General features: G+C 39.9%; 1 pseudogene; it reads right to left on the bottom strand.

Moving 5' to 3' along the window:
* Nucleotides 1-787: 787 nt before the first annotated feature.
* Nucleotides 788-1,747, bottom strand: LOC144367747 (protein FAM50A pseudogene; annotated as a pseudogene).
* Nucleotides 1,748-7,237: the final 5,490 nt, after the last annotated feature.

Raw genomic sequence — 7,237 nt, 5'->3', positions numbered from 1 at the left:
ATAACTTCCCATAGCAAAGCCTCCAGCCACTACCAAATACCCTCCTCCGCTGCCCAGACCCTCAGGCAAGGGACTGTCGTTTCTTTTTTAATTTAAATATTTCTGGTATTTTGTCACCTTTAATGGAAGCTAATTAACACAATATCTTTATAATAAGTTTAGAATTAAGGTCCTATCTTACTTTCTTAATCTTCAATAGCATCAATCCTATTCTCTGTCTTTTGCTCTTATTATCTTATATACTTTCATAAATTCTATATAAATTTTAGAACCAGCCTGTTTAGTTACATACACATAAGCATACACACACATATACTCCCTTTTGGATTTTGATTATAATTTATTAAATGTGTAGAATGATTTACTGGTGAATTGGCAAATTTATAATATTAAATTTTCTCTCAAAAACATTACATCTTGGGGCTGGGGATGTGGCTCAAGGGGTAGTGCGCTCGCCTGGCATGTGTGCGGCCCAGGTTCGATCCTCAGCACCACATACAAACAAAGATGTTGTGCCCGCCAATTACTAAAAAATAAATATTAAAAATTCTCTCTCTCTACCTCTCTCTTTAATAAAAACAAATTACATCTTCATTTACTTAGATCTTTTTTTTTAACATAAGCACTTATTACTTGTAACAGAAAAAAGCAATAACAGTTCCCAGGGGATGAGTGGCTACCATCCCTCTAGGACACAGCAGCACAGTCGCAGGGGAGTCAGACCCTTGAGTTCTAGAGACATTGGGGTTCTCCAGGGATAGCCAAGGCCAAACAACTTTCTGGATGCTCACTGGATCTTATACTTGTCCCACTTCTTTTCAGGGTCATAGGGCTCCCAGCAGATGGCAGGGAAGATGTGCTTGTTCTTCTCATAACAGCTCCTCAGCACCACTTTTCCTGCATGAGACTCAAACTTCTCCACAGTGGCATCGCTTAGTACCCACCCATCATCATGAAGATCAAAGTTAAATATTGGCCAATTCTTCCCACATACCTTGGTAAGGATGAAGTCACAGAAACTGTGATGATAAGGAATGATTAGTCCTCCTTAATGTACATGAGCTGCTCCACCCCTGCTGACCTGAGCTTACTGAATTTTTCATGCAGGATCTCAAGTGCCTTCTGGAGGAACTTCTGCATTGTATTGCTCTTTTTCATTTTGACTGTCTGCTGGTATCCAGAGCCAGCCCAGTAACTGAAGGTGATTTCAATCTCTTCACTCTTAATCTTCTCCTGTTTGGCTTCTCACTCCTGCTACAGCTCTTCCCAGAGACAATTTTCCTTCTCCTCCCTGTCTTGGTCAGGCAAGAAGCTGGTGTCCAAATCTGGGTTCTTCCCCAATTTCCTTTTCTGTGATTATCTCTTCCCTTTCTAGCTCCTCCTTATGCATGGCCACCTCCTCCTCCTTTTCTCCTGCGTCATCATCTTTTTCCCAGGTGAAGGGCAGGCTAGAGATCTTCTGCTTGACCTCCTTCTTGTGCTCTTTTCTCGCAGCTTCTCCAGCTTTAGCTGTAGCTCCTTTGACTGCTCCCTCTTGGCCAGCTGCTTTTCCTGCTCCTTCACCAGTGCTTCCTGTTAGGTTGCATCTTATTCAGGGTCACAAGATGATGCTGGACTTGAGCTCTGCCTTCACAGCATCCTAGTGTGCAGAGAACTTCTTGTCAATGTTGTATTTTATTACATTCTTTTCTGCGATCTGCTGCTTCCTCTGATTAATCTGCTCCTTCTGCTCTTCCCATTTTTTCATCAGATTTTTGGTTCATCCTGGATTTTTTTTTTAACAGAATTTATCAATGCTGAAAAATGTTCATTGGGAGATTTCTCAGTGAAAGCAGTTTCAGCAATGTGACAAAGGGCTACATCAGACTGCAGAGGGCTATTGAATAAAGTGGGGGGTGAGGAGGTGAGGTCTGTTATTGTGGTTTATTGATTTAGAAATATTGAGATAAAGAGAACAAATGAGAAAGTCTAAATGTTTTTTTTTTAAGGATATGTGAGCTTTGAGAAAGAATATCTGTCAGAGAAGGACATGTTGCACATGATGTAGAGAGAGGAGGTGGCTTATAGCCGACAGGGAGGGGTTGGAACCAATAGCTCCAGACATGTGTGTGTGTGTGTGTGTGTGTGTTTGTGTGTGTGTGTGTGTGTGTGTTTGTGTGTTGAGGTGGAAACTACAGTTTACCTATGGAAAATAGAGATTACCTTGAAGGTGACATTTGAGTAGATCTGAAGGAAATGACATGGAAGACTTAATGAATCATAAGGGGGGGCTTACTAGAAAAAAAATAGGAAGAGGTCGGGGCTGAAGGGAGTTTGGAATAAAGTGAATGAGAAAGAGGTTGCCAGGAGGTGTGTGATTGAAGAGGTAACAGGTCTTGAGGGAATTGTAAGGACTTGGGCTTTTACTGATATATTATTGGATGGTTTTAAACAAGTGTGTGACATGATATAACTTAAGTTGTAACACCCTCACTCTTGGTGGTGTATTGAGAGTAGCTAGGGTAAGGATGAAATCAATGAGAGCAATTAGGATAGTTTTACAGCACAGACAAAATTTGAGGATGGCTTGTACTAGGATGGAAGAAGTAAGAACTGTTTGGATTATTGATATATTTTGAAATGGTGACAGGATTTTCTTCTGGGTCATGTGTATGATACAAAATAGGGTAGTCAGGAGTTTTGATATGAACACTTAGAAGACTGGGGCTGCCATGTAGTGGGATGGACAAGATTGTAAGAGAAACTGGGTTAGGACAGAGTGAATATCAGAATCTAGTTTTTTTTTTTTTTTAAGTTTCAGATGCTAATCTGACATCTAAGTAGAAATGTCAATTAGGCAACTTGTCATCTGAAGTTCAAAGAAACACCCTAGCTAGAGAGAGGAGGTGGCTTATAGCTGACTGGGAGGGGTTGAAACCAACAGCTTTCAGAAAGTCTTTAAAGCCATGAGACTGGGAGAGATGACCAGGGAGAGAGAATACAGTATACTGAGTCCTAATATTTTCCAATGTTAAAAGACAGGGATGTTAGAGTCTGTGAATAAGTCAGGATGGCACCTGGCATTAGAGTGTGTATACAAGTCAAAATGGCACCTGACATTTTGCCAGAGGGAGTGGTTTGTGAAGTAACACCAGTGAGCCATTAAGTGTGGAGATTCCTTATTTGTTGACTGCTGTATCTAGTTTATGTTAATTAATATAAGCTGTGTGTCATGTATATATACCCCTCCTGTGCTACAATAATTGGCTCCCACTCCTGCTGTATCAATGTACACAAGTTGCTCGTCACCCGCCGCCCCCAGTTATTTTGCTGCAGCCGTGCTGTGGCAGATGGTGTCCCATACGGGGTGCCCTGGGACACTTGGATGTAAGTGATGAAAACAAAAGTTGCCTGTCCATAGATAGGATGGGAGCAAATCTGCTTGTTTCTAGGCAGATAGGGCGAGAGGAAAAATGGTCATTTTGAGAAAATGAAGAAGATTGATACAGTATGTTTGTGTCTTGTTTTGTCTCAGTGTATTGTATTATCTTTGTGACAAAAATATGGAAGGGGTGTTAAGTAAATTACTAAGGGAAGAAGGCACCCCAGTGGAACCAAGAATAGTTAGGGCATGTGTTGATGAAAGCCCAGGAACTCTAGTCAGAAAGAAGAAAGTTCAGAGGAGGAAAGATTATCAGAAAAAAAGTTGCAGTAAAAGGCTATTACTGAATACTTTTCATGAATGGAGGGTGCGTGAATTTGTGTGGCAGCTACCACGTGTGCAAGCTGGTCATGGCAGATCAAGGACTTTCCAAGAGGTTGCAGCGGCTCTTCCCTGCCCCCTGCCCAGGGAGCAGGATGCCACTGCGAGAGCCCAGAGAGAAACCTGACCCGAAGGCACAGTCTCACATGCTTTTGCTCCCTGTGCCCAGTGACAGTTTGAGTCTGGAACACTCCCCAGACTCTCCCCAGGGCCATCTGTGGCTGCCAGAGATGCTGCAGGTGGAAGATGGCCCACATCCCTGAAGTCTGATCATTTCCAAGGCCAGTAACTACAATGGTTCTCCCACACCTTGAAGCTAATGAGTAATGAGCACTATTAAGGATTATTTCAAATGTAAAAAAAACTTGAGATAATGTACTAAATTGTTCAGAAGGTTGTTTTCTTAGTGGAATACTACAGGATTTTCTTTAGCATCATTGCCGGAGTTTCTGCCTTCATCCCATTGCTGGTTACGACGAGGGTGGAAAAATTTCCACTGTTACTGAAAACCGGACAAAACTTCAGTTGAGAAATGGACGAGACTTCTGAGCTGTTGCTCTTTTTGCTGATACAGCTTAGGCTAGCTGCCTTTAGAAATTACCTGGACTGTGATTTAAGCTAGCTGCCTTTAGAACTTACCTTGACTTTGATTTACCTGGACTGTGAGTTAATCTATTGAGACACTGCTTTACCTGGACTGAGACAACGAAATGTAATCTACAACAAATTGTAACTCGGTATCTTTGCTAATGGTGTCATTGCTGCTATAATTTTTCCAAGGGCTTTTTGCATGGAGCCATCAATTGGCTTGGTATTGTGGCATTTTGTATCCTCCCCTTCTGCTTGTAGCAGATTATTTATGGTGTTTGTGTAAAAACCACTATTGTCATTATTTAAATTAAACAAAAGAGAAAAATGTTAGAGTCTGTAAACAAGTCAGGATGGTGCCTGGCATTTTGCCAGAGGGAGTTGTTTGTGAAGTAACCCCAGGGAGGCATTAAGTGTGGAGATTCCTTATTGATTGACTGCTGTATCTAGTTTATGTTAATTAAGATAAGCTGTGTGTAATGTATATATACCCCTCCTGTGCTACAATAAATGGCTTCTACTCCTGCTGTATCAATGTACACAAGTCCTCCCCCCCCAGTTATTTTGCTGCAGCTGGACTGTGGCACAGGGCAGATGGGCAGAATCAGACAAAGTGACCCAGAAGGAGCAACTAGAGAGAAAAGGGGAAAACAGTAGAATACTCTGTTCTGGAAGCCAAATACAGATGACAGTTTGGGAAGAGATAGTTCTTTCTGTCAAATGACTCTGATAAGCTAAGACAAAGACAGGGGATAGACCACTGGATTTAGCCCTGTGGAAGCCATTGGTGAAGTTATGGTGGTAAGATCTTAGTGGGATTAAAAATGGCAAAGAGAGATTGGAGACAAGGGAGGTAACTGTTGAGGAAGTGTTGTTGCAAGGACAGAGACAGAAACAGAGTGATAGTGGGGAAGGTGGAGACAAGAGTCTCTTTGTTTTCATTTATTTATGATGAAACTGCTTGAGCACTCATGTTTTGGGAAGAATTAGGATGACTTGGGGCCTGAGAATGAGTGTTAGGAATTGAACTGGTGGCTTGAGGAGATGCTTTAGGATTAGCAATAATCTCTGAAAAAAAAATGAGGACAGAAGTTGGCTGAGGCAAGAATTTGAAACCAAAATTAGTAAAGCAATGTATCTTGCTGTATTTCTTAAAATTCTTAATTTCATTTAGTTATTTGAGAAATTCTTTGATATGAATATTTTTTCTACTGAGGTACTGATGATTGAACCTAGGGTTGCTTAACCATTGAACTATATTTCTAGCTATTCTTTATCTTTTATTTAGAGACAAGGTCTCTCTGTCTATGGCTTTAAACTATCAATCCCTCTGCCTCAGCCTTCCAAAGTAAAGTCAAGTCCTTTACTTTACTTCCAAAGTAAAGAACTTTGAACCGAAACTGGTATTTCAAAGCTGTGATGTCTGTTGTTTCTTTGTGAAATTTACCTTTTTTCCTACAACACTTAATTTTCTCTTAACATTCTGTGTTATGGCTGAGTGCTATGGTGTACCTGTAATTGGGAGACTGAGGCAGGAGAAGCACAAGTTCTACTACAGCCTAGGATTACAGGTGTGAACCACTGCCCCTGTCTTGTCATTTATATTCTTACAAAGAAGGTATTAGTATTGTTTCTACTTCACATTTGAGGTAACTGAGGCCCAGAGGAGATTTTCAGTTAGAATTAAGGAGGTCAGGATTAGATTTCATCTGATTCCTGGGTCCAGGTTCTGTCCCCTCAAAAATTCCAAGCTATGATACATGTATAACAGAACTTATTTTCTGCTTTAGGTATTATGTGGAAATGATCAGACTTTCACCACTTCCACTATAGGTCAAATGTAAAACAAAACTCTTTTAAATATGTTTTATATATTTTATATTTTTTTTGTTAAAGTATATTCTGACTGAAGATAAAATAGCCATCCACTAGATCTTATACTCTAATAAGATTTTGACATTATTGCCAATTAAATAGCTACTAGCTCACTAGTAGTTTGTTTGATTTGAGTTTTGCCATAGCTAAAAATATTTATTAGAATTTGAAAGAATATTCTTTTTGTATTCCATATTACATAAATTGTTTTCAATTAAAAATATGATAGATTTAAAAATTGGTAATGTAAAGATTGTCATAAACATGATAATCTAGTTATTTTTAATTTATAATTATCAATATTATGATCTAGTGTTCTAGGGTGGGGCAAAATTAGAGAATTCTCTCATTTCTTTTGGAGATGGGTGATAAACATAGAGTATACTTTGATTCATGGAGAGAATCAAAATTGTGTCATGAAGAGACAGAGACTGGTCCAGGAGTTACACTCACACTTTATTCCCTAACATATGAAAGAACCTGTAATTGCTTTTGGTCTCTTTGAAGTAGGCCATACCTTAAATGGTTTGCCTGTGCCTTGGGGCCAAGTTTCTATGGGTCTGGTGATATAACTGTGACAAGGGGAGAGGAAGGGTTTCCATTCTTTCCATGTTGTACTTAAGTCAGAAATTATGGGGCTCTAGCAACAATCTCTATCTACTTTTACCTTTTTGAGCCATAGAAGAGCACATTTCTTTCTAATTTTTACAGAAATAGAGATTAAGCAAGTGTGCTTGGTTGCAGATATTCTGAATTCAAAGAAGGGGAAAGGGGCACAAGACTTTTTTCAGTGTGCATATTTCTTCACCTGTGTTCAGTCCTGTGCCTCATTGAATAAAAAAGGGGGTAATTGATTTATAATGGAAATTGCCTCCTGTGATTATAGAGGGTAAGAAGTTCTGTGATGTACTTTCTGCAAACTGGAGAACCAGGATACCTGCTAGTGTCCAAATCTACAGGCCTGAGTACCATTGTTCAACTCTAAGTCCAAGATCAAAGACTTGAGAACTGGGGTGAAGGGTGAGTCTACTG

Source organism: Ictidomys tridecemlineatus, chromosome 11, assembly GCF_052094955.1.
Source record: "Ictidomys tridecemlineatus isolate mIctTri1 chromosome 11, mIctTri1.hap1, whole genome shotgun sequence".
Classification (NCBI taxonomy): Eukaryota; Metazoa; Chordata; class Mammalia; order Rodentia; family Sciuridae; genus Ictidomys; species Ictidomys tridecemlineatus.
The sequence above is the reverse complement of the archived record's forward strand: the minus strand, read 5'-3'. Positions and strand labels throughout refer to the sequence as shown.